This window comes from Pelodiscus sinensis, chromosome 2 (genome assembly GCF_049634645.1).
Source record: "Pelodiscus sinensis isolate JC-2024 chromosome 2, ASM4963464v1, whole genome shotgun sequence".
Classification (NCBI taxonomy): domain Eukaryota; kingdom Metazoa; phylum Chordata; order Testudines; family Trionychidae; genus Pelodiscus; species Pelodiscus sinensis.
Window position 1 is genome coordinate 126,969,003 of NC_134712.1, and position 16,871 is coordinate 126,985,873.

At 39.8% G+C, this 16,871-nt stretch overlaps 1 protein-coding gene across 1 annotated transcript in view; it reads left to right on the forward strand.

Moving 5' to 3' along the window:
• Positions 1 to 16,871, forward strand: part of CDH12 (cadherin 12) — a 785,724-nt gene that overhangs the window by 363,234 nt on the left and 405,619 nt on the right. Inside the window, exon 3 of the mRNA XM_075921427.1 lies at positions 13,453 to 13,596. The gene's annotated coding sequence lies outside the window, so the exon portion shown is untranslated. The remainder of the gene's footprint in view (positions 1 to 13,452; positions 13,597 to 16,871) is intronic.

The following is a 16,871-nucleotide window of genomic DNA, read 5'->3' on the forward strand; positions in this document are numbered from 1 at the left end:
GAAACAGTTGCGGCAGTTAGGGGGGGTTGTGCAAGAAGAAGAGGACAGAAAGCCTAATCAAGGGAGCATAAACAGCTTACTGACAGGATTCTGCTAGATGACACTATTTGAAACAGAACAGAGTGAAGGGAGTTAATGTGAGAGATGAATATAAGGAAGATGAACACAAATGAAGCTACACAGACTCAGGCATCACTGAACAATTGCTGTCTCTGGTACCTAGACTGATAACTCGCTAGTTCCTTGGAATCAGAGGATACCATGTCAACAGAGCTAGTAAAGTCCAAGATGAATCCCTCCCAGTCTTTGGAGGAGTTTTGATCACTGTGGAATTCATGACTAGCATGTGGGCCTATAAAGGCCATCACATTGTAACCATATGGATTGTGTCTCCTTTAACGCTCTGAGAAATCTGCACTATTTAGGTTGCTTGGAAGGAGATCTCTGCCTTACCTCCTTTTCCAGAAGCACCCTCCAATGTTAGACTGAGTATTCTGATAGCTTGAAATGAGCTAGATACTGACCATCGACTGCAAAGCTTTAAGAAGCTGTATAGACGCTAATGGACTCAGCTTGTGGCCAATGTTCCCATCAACCCATCAATTCATTTGCCTTGCCTCTGTAATTCAAAACAAAATAAAACAACAGGGTATACCGTCTGTTCTGTTTACTTGTTATACAGAAGTAAGCTGTTCTTTCTAGCTGGAGAACTATTGCCAGCTTTCAGAGCGAAAACAATTTTAATGGGTTGAATGGGGAGACAGAAAAAGGTACATACACTCTGAAAAAATAGAGAAAAAGTCCAGCCCATTTCTATAACAGAAAAATGTTCCTGTTCCTTTTGTTTAAGGCCTGCTGAAGAGGAACAGAGGGAGAGCTGGAAAGGAGCCAAGGCAATCAAAATGCCTCTTGCCAAACTTCCTTCTTTTCCCTAGTAAGGTGTGCTGTATACCAGTAGAAAAAGTGCAGCACGTGTTTCTTGTCCACTGCCTCTCCTCCCCATAGTTTCCACCAAAAGCAGAGAGAGCAGTGGAAGAAGAAAACTGGACAAGTGAAGGAAGACGGGGAAAAAAATTTGGAATAGAAAAGGGAAGGACAATCCAGGGAACTAGAGGCTGGTCAGTCTTACCTCAGTCCCTGGAAAAATCATGGAGGGGATCCTCAAGGAATCCACTTTGAAGCACTTGGAAGAGGGGAAGGTGATCAACAATAGTCAGCATGGATTCATGAAGGGCAAGTCGTGTCTCACCAATCTGATTACCTTCTATGATGAGCTAACTGGCTCTGTGGATATGGGAAAGTCAGTGGATGTGATATACCTTGACTTTAGCAAGGCTTTTGATACGGTCTCCCACAATATTCTTGCCAGCAAGTTAAGGGAATGTGGACTGGATAAATGGACAGTAAGATGGATAGAAAGCTGGCTGGAAGGTTGGGCCCAGCAGGTAATGATCAATGGCTCGATGTCATGATGGCAGTCGGTTTCTAGTGGAGTGCCGCAAGGTTCAGTTCTGGGACCAGTTTTGTTCAACATCTTTATTAATGACCTGGATGAGGGGATGGATTGCACCCTCAGCAAGTTTGCGGATGACACTAAGCTAGTGGGGAGAGGTAGATACACTGGAAGGCAGGGATAGAGTCCAGAGTGAGGGTATGTCTACACTAGCTCGGTAGTCTGAGCCAGGTAGTCAAATGAGGGCAACCGGAGTTGCAAATGAATCCCAGAATTTAAATATCCCAGGCTTCATTTGCATCTTCCCGGGTGCTGCCATTTTTAAATCCCCCTTAGTCCGAACTCCGTGCCTGCGGCTACACGTGGCATAGAGTAGGTAGTGCGAATTCGGATCTCTAATTCGAACTACCGTTACTCCTCGTGGATCCTAATTCGAACTACCTACTCCGTGCTGCGTGTAGCCGTGGGCACGGAGTTTGGACTAAGGGGGATTTAAAAATGGCGGCACCTGGGAAGATGCAAATGAAGCCTGGGATATTTAAAACCCGGGCTTCATTTGCAACTCCGGTTGCCCTCATTTGCCTACCTAGTTCGAACTACCGAGCTAGTGTAGACATACCCCAATTTAGACAAATTGGAGGATTGGGCCACAAGAAATCTGATGAGGTTCAACAAGGACAAGTGTACAGTCCTACACTTGGGACGGAAGAGTCCCAAGCATTGTTACAGGCTGGGGAAGGAATGGCTAAGTAGTGGTTCTGTAGAAAAGGACCTTGGGATTACAGTGGACGAGAAGCTGGACATGAGTCAACAGTGTGCCCTTGTAGCCAAGAAGGCTAATGGCATATTAGGTTGCATTAAGAGGAGCATTGCCAGTTGATCCAGAGATGTGATTATTCCTCTTTACTCAGCTCTGGTGAGGCTACATCTGTAATATTGTGTCCAGTTCTGGGGCCCCAATTACAGGAAGGATGTGGATGCATTGGAGAGGGTCCAGTTGAGGGCAAGCAAAATGATTAGGGGACTGGAGCATATGACCTACAAGGAGAGGCTGAGGGAGTTGGGTCTATTTAGTCTGCAGATGAGACGAGTGAGGGGGGATTTGATAGCAGCCTTCAACTTTCTGAAGGGAGGTTCCAAAGAGGCTGGAGAAAGGCTATTCACAGTAGTGATGGATGGCAGAACCAGGAACAATGGTCTCAAGTTGCTGTGGGAGAGGTCCAGGTGAGATATTAGGAAAAACTATTTCACTAGGAGGGTGGTGAAGCACTGGAATGGGTTACCTAGGGAAGTAGTGGAGTCTCCATCGCTAGAGGTGTTTAAGTCTCGGCTTGACAAAGCCCTGGCTGGGTTGATTTAATTGGGATTGGTCCTGCCTTGGGCAGGGGGCTGGACTTGATGGCCTTCTGGGGTCTCTTCCAGCTCTATGATTCTATGAAAGGGGAAGGGGAAAGTACAGGAAGGGAGATTGATGGAGGGAAAGGGAATTAAGTTTGCTTGGGACAGAAAGCAGATTAGAGAGGTAAACCAGATGGAAAAATACAAGAATAAAAAATATCTTGAAGAAACAGAGACAGCTGAGTTTTAGAGGAAACAAATAAATGATGAAAGATTATATAAAATGTCTCTTTTTCCCTCAGATTCATCTTATGTTACAAAAAAAAACCTTTGAGGTTTGAAAGTGAGAAAAGTTTAGAAGTATGAAAAATACCTAGTGACATGGAACACTATTGTACAATATTTATTTGTTAAACAGTTTGCTTTACTTGATGTTTTGAATCTGTTATCCATAGTGGTTTGGATCTTTACAACCTGAAATATTCCTGCTGTTAACTCAGGAAGAAGTGCTCTTCCCTCCCAAGACATGATCCTCTTTACATGCTATAAAATGCTGAGCACCCTAGCTTTTCCTCTAAAAAATTGGCTGACATAATAGTTTATTTCTCTAAAAATATGGTGCTTAAAATGTGCTTGATTTAATGTATTATTCTCAGGAAGCAAAAGAGTTGGTTTTAGCAATAAACATGCCTCGGGGACTATTAGGAATAAATTGCAACATGGGCTTCCCACTCATTGAAGGGAGAAAAAATCCTTCTCACATGAGTTATCCGGTAGAAATCCCCTCTGCTAGGCCTCTCTTCTCATGTACATGGAAAGCCTCTGATCTCCCACACAAGAGTCACTTCCTTCCTGTTTTTCCCAAGGGCTCATGGGGATTTTAGTCTGGATTGCAGCACACAGGGTCTTTCCAGTAAAAAACAGAGGCCCCTTTAGTAGGGTGACTACAAATGTTTCTGGAAAGAAGAAGAATATATTTCACCAAAACTTGCCTATCCTGCTGTAAATAGTGCTCTAGGCATGTAGTATAGTCAAATAATTGTCCATTCATATTGGTTTTGTAATCTGGCATTTAATTGATGGTATGAACCAGCATTGTAAAAAATCTTTTATGATACACAGTGGATGAGTTTCCCATAACAAAAATTGAACCTAAGGCAATACTTCAGTCTAAAAATGAGAAAGTACTGTTAGCTGAAGAGGGTTTTATCCTTAACCCAAAAGGGAGATCTTTGTTTTTATTAATGTTGTATCTATTGCTGATTGTCTAATGACTCTGTCTGATCTGGAGAAATAAAAATGTTGGTAATACACAACCTCTACCCCATACACATAATATTTGCTGCCTTTCGGTTCTCAGAACTCCTTCCCAGCTTCAGTTGACTGAAAGATTTCCTATATCCACCAGCTGTGGGAGTAAAGAAGTTTTTTTTTTTTCCTTTCTGCTCCTGGCTTTCTGCCAAGGAACTACAATAAAAGCAATGTAAATTTATGAATAATTAAATAATCTCCTCTCCACCTCCCCGCAATATTTTGTACCTTTAGCAGTATGTGGTTTTTCTTTTTTCCATTTTTGTTTCCCCCTTTCTTTTTCATTATTTTCTCTTTTTCATGGATGATTTCTTCTGACTATCTCCTTATTATGTTTTTCTGTCCCATTCTTATCTCGTCTCCTTCTATCTTTTCCTCTTCGCAGATTCTTAATACTTCTGCCCCTCAATTTTTTTCCTTCCTCCTTTCCTGATTCTTCCTTCTCTCCTTTCTTTCTCTTATTTGGTGGTTCTCTCCCTATTTCTACATTTTTGAATGGCTTTCCATCATATGCAGGCTTTAGAGCATAGTTCAATGGTTACCAGCATTCCTGCCATACAAATTGTTCCAGCAACCCTGCTCCCTCCCCTCAATGCTTTTTCTCTCCCCCAATCCTCCTTCTTCATTGCATGATTCCCTGTTTCTTTTGAATCTGCTATCATCCACTGTGCTCCAAAATGGATTCAACCTGGAGCACTGGTTGTTCAGACACAACTGGCCTTCTACATCAGTTTCACTTCAAGATCTGTTCTACCTGGAGGATTTTTGTTTCAGCATCTGCAAAGTGCCATCTCCATGTAGCTTCAAGTCTTTTTTCTTAAACACTTTTTCCTTCTGGAGATCTCCGACATTGAGGGCCAACCCACTGGGAATTAAAGAAATGGTATCAGTATTCATACAGTTCAGTATACCTTCCTGCTTAGCAAATGTGTGCCAGCTCAATTCAAGTTCTGCATTTCATGAAATAAAAGGATTTGACATGTGTTGGAACAACTGTCTGTATTTCCGCCCTTATCTTTAAAAGGGTGGCCTAGGTAAAGGAGAATGTTAGCAAGATTGCTCCTGGATGGTGTTCAGGAGCAGCAGGCATGTAAGGACAAGTTTGTTTGGGAGCTAACAAGATTCCCATAGCTACTAGCAAGAAAAAATGGATGAGTCAAGCAGTTTCAGCTGAGTGTGGCTAAAATCCAGATGCTCCCTTCCAACTAGGTAACATCTTTAACTTAACCTCAACAGCTTGTTGGACAAGGAGATGGATTAAAGTGCTGAAAGTTCATGCTGACAGTGCTGCTAGATACAAAAAATGCTTCCCATGGTGGCTATACATCATGAAGCCTAGGCAGTTTGAAAAAGAGCCTGTAAAATGGGCTACATTTAAAAAAGAAACCTAGAAATTATGCATGGTTGTAAGTGGTGCTGATGTATGGAATCCAACAGTATTATGGTACTATTACATCAGAAGTTACCACAGTCTTAGGGCACTATCATCATCTAGAGCAGGGGTCTCCAAACTTTTCTGCCCGAGGGCCGCATTAACTATCAAACAGCAGTTCGGGGGCCGACTACACACTTGAGGTCCAAATAAAAAACAATCAAAAAATGGATGTTGTTTTTAATTATTTATTTAATATTATTTTATTCAGTTATTATTTAATAACACATTGATACACTACACATGAACACCTGTATTAGTGTGAATGGTGAAATTGTTTCCTGGATGCCAAAATAGCAGACATTTCTGGCTTTAGAAATCACTGTTTGAAATTGGGGGTGGTGCTTGTCCTAGTCCTGCAGGAGGGGCTCCAGAACGGGGAAACTGCTGAGAACTCATTTCCACCTGCGCAATGTGATGAAAATTGTAAGCAACATAATCCTGGCAATATGTTCAGCCTAAGACACTCACACTTGAAGAGATGTGATCGCTCTCCTATCATGCAGGGAATTAGGTGACAATTTGTAACATAGCCCCATCGAACAAGGGGCATGCATTTTAATGGGAAAAGCTGGTTTGAAAGCAGACACGTTATCACTGTGCCACAGCAACCAGACCGCCTCCTGCAATGGGCACCAGCTCCTCAGCCCCGCCCCCGGAGAAGTAGCCCCTCACTCCTAGCCCCTGAGAAACCACCGTCGGGTTTCCTCCCCTCCGTCCAGCCTCCCGCGATCCTCTGCCGCCGGGTCTGATCCGGAGCCCACCTTTGAGACCCCCCTTTTTCGCCCGCCCGGCCAAGCGGCACGCGGAGCCGTCCCTGACCTGGGCTACCTGCAGCCGCCTGCGCAGCCGCCTGCGAATCCGTTTCTCCCGCTGACACCAATGCTCGGACTCAAGCGCCTCAGGGATAATCTCACCGGCACGCGGAAGAAGGCGGGGCCAGACAAAAAGGTCTCCACGGGCCGGATGAGAGGGCCTCGCGGGCCGGATGCGGCCCGCGGGCCGTAGTTTGGAGACCCCTGATCTAGAGTCTGATGTCAATGCAGCAATGCTGTTTTATGCCATCTGAGGCTGTGAGGCTTAATCACGTATTATTGAAGTTAGTTGGAGGTTTATGTTGATGTTAATATGAATAGGAATAGTCTTGGCCCCCAGAGTCCAAGCTATCAGTAAGAGGTACTTCCATGTGTTGCTGACAGCAGCCTGGCTGTTTCCCATTCTTATGCAAAAGTTTGGCTGTTAATTTCCCTCAAAATATGAAGATTGTTTGAGGTCAGTAATGCTCGAGTAGTTTATTATGTGAGAAGTATTTTTGATAAATTTAATAGGTTTGTTATGATTACATATTACTCTGGAGAGGTTAAAGACAAGGGGTTTTTTTCCTTGCATTTTTCTTATTAAGCCCTGAGGTAACTAAGTTACTTCTATTTTGCCCTTTTAGCATAGTGTGGCAGATTGCAGGTTCAAATGAACAGGGCAATAATGACCTTTGCCCTTTCCTTGAATGGAAAAAGGCTAAAAAAATGCTGCTTGGAAGATAAAATGAGAAGAATAACCTTAAAGAGAGAATACTCCATAACCAGGGATTACAGAACTGTCTCGAAGCACAAGCCAGAGGACATTTTATTTTCATTTTCTGATTAAACCTAATCTTTGAGGAAAATCTGTTTTGCTTTACTTTTATCCCAGGTTACTCCTACAGGTGACACATGATCACCGCCCTTCAAGCCAATAAGGACTAGACAATGCCCATGTTAGAGTCACATTTTGGGGGAATTCAGCAGCCAAACTTTTGCATGATAATGGGGAACAGCCAGGTTGCTAACTGTCAGCAATGCATGAAAATGCCTCTTTCTGGTAGCTTGGACTCTGGGGCTACATCTACACTGCAACGTTATTTTGGGATACCAGTGTCCCGAAATAGCTATCCCACATCTTCACAGCAAGCCCATTATTTCAAAATATAATGGACTCACTATTCTAAAGTCCCTGTAAATCTCATTCCATGAGGAGTAAAGGAAATTTCAGAATAGCAGGTTATTTCAAAATTTGACGCTGTGTAAACAGTGCAAAATTCTAAAATAAAGTATTTTGAAATAAGATACACAATTTGTGTAGCTCAAATTGCGCTTCTTATTTCAACCTACAGTGCAATGTAGATGCACTCTTGGGGGTGAAGTGTGTAATCACATTCATATTAACATTACCACAAACCTCCCTTCTTTAGTACAGGATTAAGCCCCACAGCCTCAGCTGTGTTGCTCCTTAAACAGATGAAAATTATATTGTTGAGTGGCAAAAGGACTTCTGCATCCTGTCTAGTGTTTAGTGTGCCCCCTCCATCATAGTCCCCACCCTCTTCACTGCAGAGGAAGGAGACATCTTCAAATTGAAAATAGGTTTCACAAATCTAAGTGCCGTACACTCATACTAAGCCAGCCCATCATTGTATTTATAATGACATTGCATTTGTTCTTTCCACCCAAATAAATGTCTGTGTTAAGGACAGACATCAGAACTTACCACTTATCTGATGAAATGTTGTAGCAATAATAATCAAAGTAATTTTTAATGAGATGTGAATACCTATCATCTGCTGGTGAGTTCTGTGACCTGAACAGTGATATACTGGGATGCTTTGAAGCTTTACTATTAATCAAAATATTAAAGCATATTAGCAAACCAGGATATTTTCCAAGACAATAATGATTGCTATTAAAGTCAACAGCAGTGGTATCTGAAGTAGGAATTGTGAATTACCATGCTGAGCCAGACCAATGGTCCATCTACTCTGGCATCCTCTCTCTGAGAGTATCCGTTATCAGACACACCAGTAAAAAATGCAAGAAGTTTTGTAATCAGGAATTTACAGGAATCAGAAATTTGGACAAAATGATTTCTCCTTTCTCTTAGGCCAGTGTTTCTCAAAGGGCGAGTCTAGACTACAGGGTTTTGTCGACAAAAGTAGGCTTTTGTCGACAAAACTACACTGCCGCTGAGTTCTGTCGACAGAAGGCGTTATTGCATTTACGCTGTCATGTCGACAAAGCGGCTTGCTTTGTTGACAGAACTGGATGTAATCTAGACGCTCTTTGTCTACAGAAGCTTTGTTAACAGTATCTGTCGACAAAACTTCTGTCGACAAAAGCCTGTAATCTAGATGTACCCAAACTGTGCTCTGCGGAGCCCCAGGGCTCCGCAAGACATCTCCAGGGGCTCCGTGAGGTTGACAAACTGAAAAGCCTTCAAAAGCATAATTGAGAATCACCTCAAACTGACGCAATTAACACACACCTCTGGGGCGCCGCATAAATTTTACGCATGTAAAGGGCTCTGGAGCCAAAAAAGTTTGAGAACCGCTGTCTTAGGCTATGTCTAAACTACACCCCTCAGTCAGCAGAGGGGTGTAAATTAGACATATTGAAAGTGCAAATGAAGCCGGGATTTAAATATCCTGCTCTTCATTTGCCTAATGGTGGCTGCCACATTTTTCGGAACGGGGCTTTTCGAAAAAAACCGGCAGTTTAGATGGGGCATTTTCAACTCCTCATAAAAATGAAGAGTACAGGATCTTTCAAAACTGGGCATTTCTGTCAAAAATGCCCTGTCTAAATTGCCGGGTTTTTTTAAAGCCCATTTCAAAAAAAAGCAGCGGCCACTATTATGCAAATGAAGTGTGGGATATTTAAATCCTGGCTTCATTTGCACTTTCAATATGTCTAATTTACATCCCTCTGCCAACAGAGGGGTGTAGTTTAGACATAGCCTTAATAGTTGGTTTATACCCTTAATTGACCTTCTCTCTTCATTCCCTCTGAAGCTTCTGGCTCTGGCCACTGTTGGAGGACAGGAGATTGGGATAGAGGCTGACTGAGATGGGCCATTCCCATGTTACATTCTTATTATCTTTTTATACATTTTAATGCTAATATAAATATTTTCATTAGCTATATAAATGTTTAATCCTTATTTGAGTTCTGCTAAATTCTTGGTCTCAGTGATATTTTATGACAGTAAGCTTCAAAGGTTAATTATGGATTATGTAAAAATGTAGTTCATTTTCTCTTTTTATAATTGTTTCCTTTAATTTTAATTTACTATCCAATTGTTACTGTAATTAAAACAAATGGTAAAAAAAGAATGCCCACTTTTTAATATATACCATTTTTATTACAGTATATATATTTATACTCTCTGCTCTTGTGGAAGTTTTTGCTTTCCTCTGATGTTCTTTTCCTCCAGACTCTATTTCTACTGTTTTTTTGTTTTCTGATGAGTAACCAGAATTGAAACCAGTATTCTAGGTAAAGGTGTGCCATCAGTTATATATAATACTATAACATTGTCACTATTATTTTTCACACTGTTCTTTTATACATCCATATGTTTTCTCTGTACTTTTGAACAAAAAATGAATTTATTGAACAATGCTACCATAGGACCTTTTTTCTTGAGCAGTTATATTTAGTTTAATACTACTACAGTGTACTACTTTGCATTTTTCCAGTGCTTGTCATGCATAAATCTCAAAGTGATGTACAAAGAAAGATAAATTACACTTCCTCTTAACAAAGATGGGAAACCAGAGACACAGAAAAAAATCATAGAACACTAGAACTGGAAGGGACCTTGAGAGATCATCGAGTCCAGTCCCCTGCCCTCATGGTGAAGTAACTTATCCACATGCCAGTTTAATGGCAGATCCACTGTTTCCTGACTTCCAGTCTTCTGACCTGTACTCTGTGCCCCTAGAAGATTTAGATCTCAGCCATATGTCTGAGTGGTTCAGATTTACTTCCAAAGTGCATTATTTTCCATTTCTGAGCAATGAATTTCACATGGAATTTTCAGCTGCCCAGTTGTCCAACTTAACAATAAGTCCCAGTGGAGTTTCTCACAGTCTACTTTAATTATGACTAACTTAAATATTTTAGTGTTTTCAAATGTAACTACTTCATTGTTCAACCCTTTTCCAGAACAGTTTATTGCTATTCCAGGCCTATACTTCCCAGATAATTATACTGACCTTCTTAAACCATAGAGATATTTCCATATGGTGTTCTGTCATCTGGCAGCCAGTGACAATGAAGATGTTCTTTGAACTCGTCTCTTTTTAGTGAGCTGGTGCTTCCAAAGATAAATCCCAGGGGAAAATACTGTCAGTTAACTAGCACCACAAAGGTCATCCAAGAAGCAAGCATTTAACAGGGGACTGTGGTCACCAAAGTTCATGTATGTGAAGCAATATGACAGACCACCATGATCTGGACAATTTCTGTCCATCATTCTAGTGTTTTTCATTGGTATTTTTAAATTATTAAATTAAATTAGTAGAATGTTGTACAATAAAAGAACAACAGAGTAATGGGCCTGATTCTCCTTACACTAGATTTCCACCTATTTAAAACAGTAACTTTTCACAGATGCACAGATTTCCAAGACCAGAATATGATTGTGATCATCTAGTCTCTTCAGCTGTATATCACAGGCCATGCAGCTCCCCCAGCATGATTCCATCCAATCTTGATTTTAAAATTTCTAATAATGGAGAATCCACCTCAACTGCTGGTAATTTGTTCCAATAGCTAATTACCTTCACCGATAAAAATGTTTGACTTTTCTCCAATCTTAATTTGTCTAACTTCAGTCTCAAGCCATTAGATCATGTTATACCTTAGTCATGTTATACCTTAGTCTCTTATATACTTATTCCCCATGCAGGTAATTATAGAATGTAATCAATCATTCCATAAACATCTCTTTGTTCAGCAAAATGAATTAAGCTCTTTGAATCTAGTACTATATGGCATGTTGTACAATTATTTAATCATTTTTGTGGCTCTTCTCTGAACTATCTCAAATGTATCAATATCCTTTTTGAATTTTGGACAGCTGAACTGAACACGGTGTTTTTCAGAATCACAACTTCTCAGGAAAGCATTCCCTGTCCTATAACTAAAGGCTACATTAATTTTTCCTACTTATATACACATACAGTTGGCTACATCAAAAGTGTATTATTGAGTGTCCTCCGTATCAGTGACCTGTCCTCTTCATTACCACGCCCCCAATTCTTGTGTCACCTGCTAACTTTATCAGTGATGATTACATGTTCTCCTCCAGGTCACTGATAAAAGTGTTAAATACTGCAGTGTAATGTACAATTATTTTGGGGCCCAATTAGTTAGATAATTTTTAATTCATTTAAAGAGTATATGATGTTTACTGTATATCATTTTAGTGTTTTAGTCAAAATGTTGTTGCTTACTAAGTCAAGCACTTTGTAGAACTCAATTATATAATATCAATATTATTACCTTTACCAACCAAATATGTAATCTCATAAAAAGATATGACCTTAGTTCAACAAGATCTAATTTCAAAAGACCCATATTGATTGGTATTAATTACATTACCCTTCTCTAATTCATTATTAATCTGGTCTCATGTGAGCTGTTGAATTAACTTTCACAAGATTGATTCAGATTGGCATTGCTATAATTACCCATGTCACCAGGGTAATTTTAAATATTGGTGTAACAGTAGCTTTCATGGAATTTCCTCAATGTTCTAAGATTTACTGCAAAATAGTATTTATTGTCCAATGAACTCCTTAGCCAGCTCTTATAAACTCTTGGATCTGAGTTATTTGGATTTGCTGGTTTTAAAAACTCTGACTTTAGTAGCTTTTGTTTAGTATCCTCCTTTGGCACCAGTGGCAAAAGTGACAAAAGTGTTATAATCATGCAATATGATTGCATATTTTTTCTGCAAATGTAAACCAAAAATATTTATTTATCACTCCTGCCTTTTCTTCATTATTACTGATAATACTACCATTTCCATCTAATAATGGACAAGTTGTCCTCTTAGGATTCTTTAAACACTGTGTGGTATGAGTGCATATCCATCCATCTGTCCTTTACTCTGCTGGTGATAGATTTCTCCTCCTGTCTCTTTGTTTCCCATATCAATTTTCTATCATTCCTAGCTTCTGATTTATATTCATTGCTATCATCCTCCTCTTTGTTCTTTTTGTTATATATAGATACATATTTTGTATAGCTGCCCTCACTTCCCCTCTGAACCAGCATGGGAGACAAACCAAGCTTTTTAAATGTTTTGTTGTTTTATATTTTGTTTGCTTCCTATGCTATTCTAGTGGAAGTGAATGTGCCTTTTTGCACTTTGTTTCTTTAAAGAGGCCATTCTTGAATGAAAGGGTAATTCAGCATTCTTAATCTGTTTTATTTAAACTGTCAAATATGATTATTTACTATGTCTATCCTGCCTTTTTCTCACACAGGCAATTGCCATCTGGGGGTTAACACAAGCCCATCAAACTCATTTCATTTACAGTAGGCTAGAACTGTGTTCTGTTCTCCAGGGTCATGGGCAAGTCTGAATCTACTTTATCTCCCAGATTACAGAACATTATATACAGTGATCCTCATATTACAAAAAAGCAACCTCAGACTCTTAATTACTCAGGTGTATCTTATGTTGAACATGGTTGCACCTTGAGAAACAGCATGCAGAAGTACATTTGTTTAAGTCCTTAGGTGGTTAACATTGTGCATAACCTCTTTGCAAATTACAGCCTCAGCTGCAGCACATTCCATTAGTCTGGAAGATAAAAGATTCCCAAGTGGCCCTGGTACCTTTCCCAATTCCCTTGCAACTCACCAATCCTCTCAGTGCTTTCTCTGCATGTAGGGAGTGTTCAGTGCTAATCAGGTCAATGATCATCCCAGTGCTCCAGGGACATGACATGAGCCTATCACAGCAGCAATAGGATCTTCCAGACCTGAGCACGTTTGCTGAGAATCACATGTTAAGGAACATTGCTTTGGTATTCTTTCTCTCACTCACGGGGAACCTCTGAGGATTTCAGCTTATCTCTCTCTCTCTCCTTTAGACATTGAGGAGTTCAACACAAACGAAAAAAGGCTGTACAGTATGCAGCTACCTGGATGGTGTTGATTGAAAACTTAGATTGCCCCCAAATCACCACTGATTTGACTGATGTCTTTGCTATATCAGAGAGAGGATTTCAATTAAGGTAAGTGCTGCTTTATCTGGGGGACTGCATCATGCTGAATTTCTGCATTGAAAGTTCTAACTGAGTAAACTGACATTCTGCAGTGCAGCAAGTCAGTCCATTTGTAATGTCAGTAAAAGCCTTACTTTAGAGATAAGTGTCCCATAATGGAAATGTTGTCTCAGGAGAATAAGATTTGTAGACAGGTTCATGTGAACTGTTTGAAATATTTCTGATCAGATGGTCTTCTGAATCTTGCAAAAAAGGTTAGAAATAAGGCGTGGAGGAGAGAAGGGAGCAAACACACTGTCTAGCCTCTTTACCCTTAATATATTTAAAAGAGTCTGCAAGGCAAAGGTGACTTAATTTTGATTAAAGAGGTTTGTTCACGGTCAAGTGGAAACTCATAGTCTAAGGGCTTCAAAGTTTCACAGTATTTAAATGAGATGGAAAAGGGTATTTCAAATGTGAGTTGAGAATATGTATGCAGCTTTCCAGGTTAGCAAAACATTGAATGGTTTGAGAATTTATACTAGGCATCTGGTATGTTTTTGAATAGTTTCCATTGCTGGGGAGAAGGGCTTTTTCTTATGTGAGTAGTCAGAGAATTAAAGCTATAGCTATCAGCAAAAAAGTAGTCTGACCATGAATCATTGTTTTGATTAAAAGAATGGTGACTGATATTTCAGGGGGGTGATGGAAGCAGCATGCTTTGTTAAAAAAAGAAATAAACTGATTAAGATATTTGTTTGTAAAAGAACAGAGTACAGGTGAAAGAGGATATCTTGAAAGATTAAATTCCTTATTAACAAAAAGTCAGGGGTGTTTACAGTGACTTCTCTTTCTGCCTAATGTGTCTAAAGTGAGTTGAATTTGATGGTCTCACCTCAGTCCACACTTAACGTCCATGCAGTCAGGAGTTAGATGTCAGGAGCTAGTTAAGCTGTTGAAACTTTGTACATCGTGAGAGACCCAAAGTAAGATCGTTTGTATTAAGCACATTACTTGGGAAGGCAATAGAAGAAGAAGAAAAAAAGGAACATAAATCAGTCATTTAAAAATCTGTTATAATACAGAGAAAATCCCTGTGAGATTATGGAAAGGTAATTGATTTTATAGTTTCATATCTTGTTTTCATATGTATATCTCCTAGATAGTTTTTAAAATGCCATCACATGTCTTATTTTTTAGCTTACAGTGTTGTGAATAGCAATAATATCATTTTAGCAGGCCTCAAATATCCATATAATAGTTTATCAGCTGCCATTATTTTCAGTATCATTAATAGTTTTCATATTTTAAATATTCAGACACACTTGTTAGAAATTTCCTTAACCTCCCCCACACCCTAAAACAAGAACATTTCTATCATCTCCAAGTTTCCTGCTTATCCCATCAGTTTTTCATGGATGGAGCTAATGAAAAGTCCTTTCTTCCATTCTTCCTTCATAAATGGAAGAATATGAAACTGAAATATGATTGTGGGAAATGTATCGAAAGCTCTAAAAATCTTGACTGGCTGCCAATATGGTCTACAAACAAGCCCCACCCTACAAACCACAGGCACTATATCTGAGCTTGGTGTCACCATGTAACAGTTGTGTTCTTGGTAATAGAGTTGGCTTCGGAGGTATGTATAGGCACTGACAATTAGTTTGGTCTGCCACATTAGCCCATTTCTCAGTCCTTGTAGTAGTGAAGAACTATTTACTGAGATGTGTTTTTTGTCCCCAAGTAGGGTACTTTGTCTTGACCAGGGCCGGGAGGGGATTTGTTAGCATACATTTAGCTCATACTATAGATATCTGTGTTGAACTTTGTTTCATAGATATTCAAGGTCTCTTCAACATAATTAGTATAAAAAATGAGTCAAAATAGCCATCCACAAATTTAAGAAAAAAACGCACCCTATTATTCTGCATGGAAAATTACTCTAACTCTGAGAGTAAACGTTCCTTATAGAGTTGCTGATTTGTGTGCTCACATGCAACAGCAGCGATTTCCCTTCTGGTCTTTTGCAAGGGCTAACTATAAACAAGTTTTGACATGATGGGTTTTGTTCTATTTCCATGAAAGACATTGATGCAGATAAAAAGAAAAGCATCACATTTCATTACATCACATCTATGGCTCTCTAAACCCATATGCCCTTTTATTTCGGTTATTACAGTATTTAAAGGCAAGAGCAAACCCAGATGCACCTTCAGTTCTCATATGAAGATACTTTTTAACATTCTTGCTTAGGAATCATATATAAGGATGATTTTCCAAAGACTTGCAGATTCCACCCATAGGCTACGTCTACACTGGCATGATTTTCCGGAAATGCTTTTAACAGAAAAGTTTTCCATTAAAAGCATTTTCGGAAAAGCGCGTCGAGATTGGCAGGACACTTTTCCAGAAAAGCACTTTTTCCGGAAAAACGTCTGTGGCCAAGCTAGACGTGCTTTTCCGCAAAAAAGCCCCGATCGTCATTTTCGCGATCGGGGCTTTTTTGCGGAAAACACTACTGTGCTGTCTACACTGGACCTTTTCCAGAACCGTTTTCCGGAAAAAGACTTTTGCCCAAATGGGAGCAGCATAGTTTTTCTGGAAAAGCACTGATGATTTTACATTAGATTGTCAGTGCTTTTCCGGAAATTCAAACAGCCAGTGTAGACAGCTGGCAAGTTTTTCCAGAAAAGCGGCTGATTTTCCGGAATAACTTGCCAGTGTAGACACAGCCATACAGTTTTCTTCACATTATGAAAACATAAAAGACCTTCAAGCATTCATCTATCTGAGGATTTCAAAGCACTTTATAAGCATTAATCTTTCAACTGTCATATCAGGGAAGAAGGAGAGTATTATCCCCTTTAAACATTGTACATTGGGAAAATGAGGCCTAAATCTGCTGTGTGATATGCTCATGTAGGATGCCCATGGTGGAGCTGGAATTATAACCCAAATCTCCTGCCTTTGGGGTCTTTGTTTTGACCATATGGCTGTAGTAAGTAACTTTAATTGTTATATTTAGGTTTTAGTTCTATTTCAGTCCTTTCTAGGTCTTTGAATGAGGCCAGTGATCAAATCTTTGCCTCAAGCCGACTTTCATTACTACTGACAGAAGAGAGAGCTTGCTATCTAGCCCATTGCAGTTGAAATTAGTATTTGATACCAATACTTTCATATCCGAGGCTGCTTTAAAGGAAGCTTGACAACCAGTAAGGTTAAAATAACAGAGAAGTAAAAGCAGTGAGCTCTTTCTACAGGTAGACATAATGCTACTTATCACAGACCAGCAAGACACATTCTGA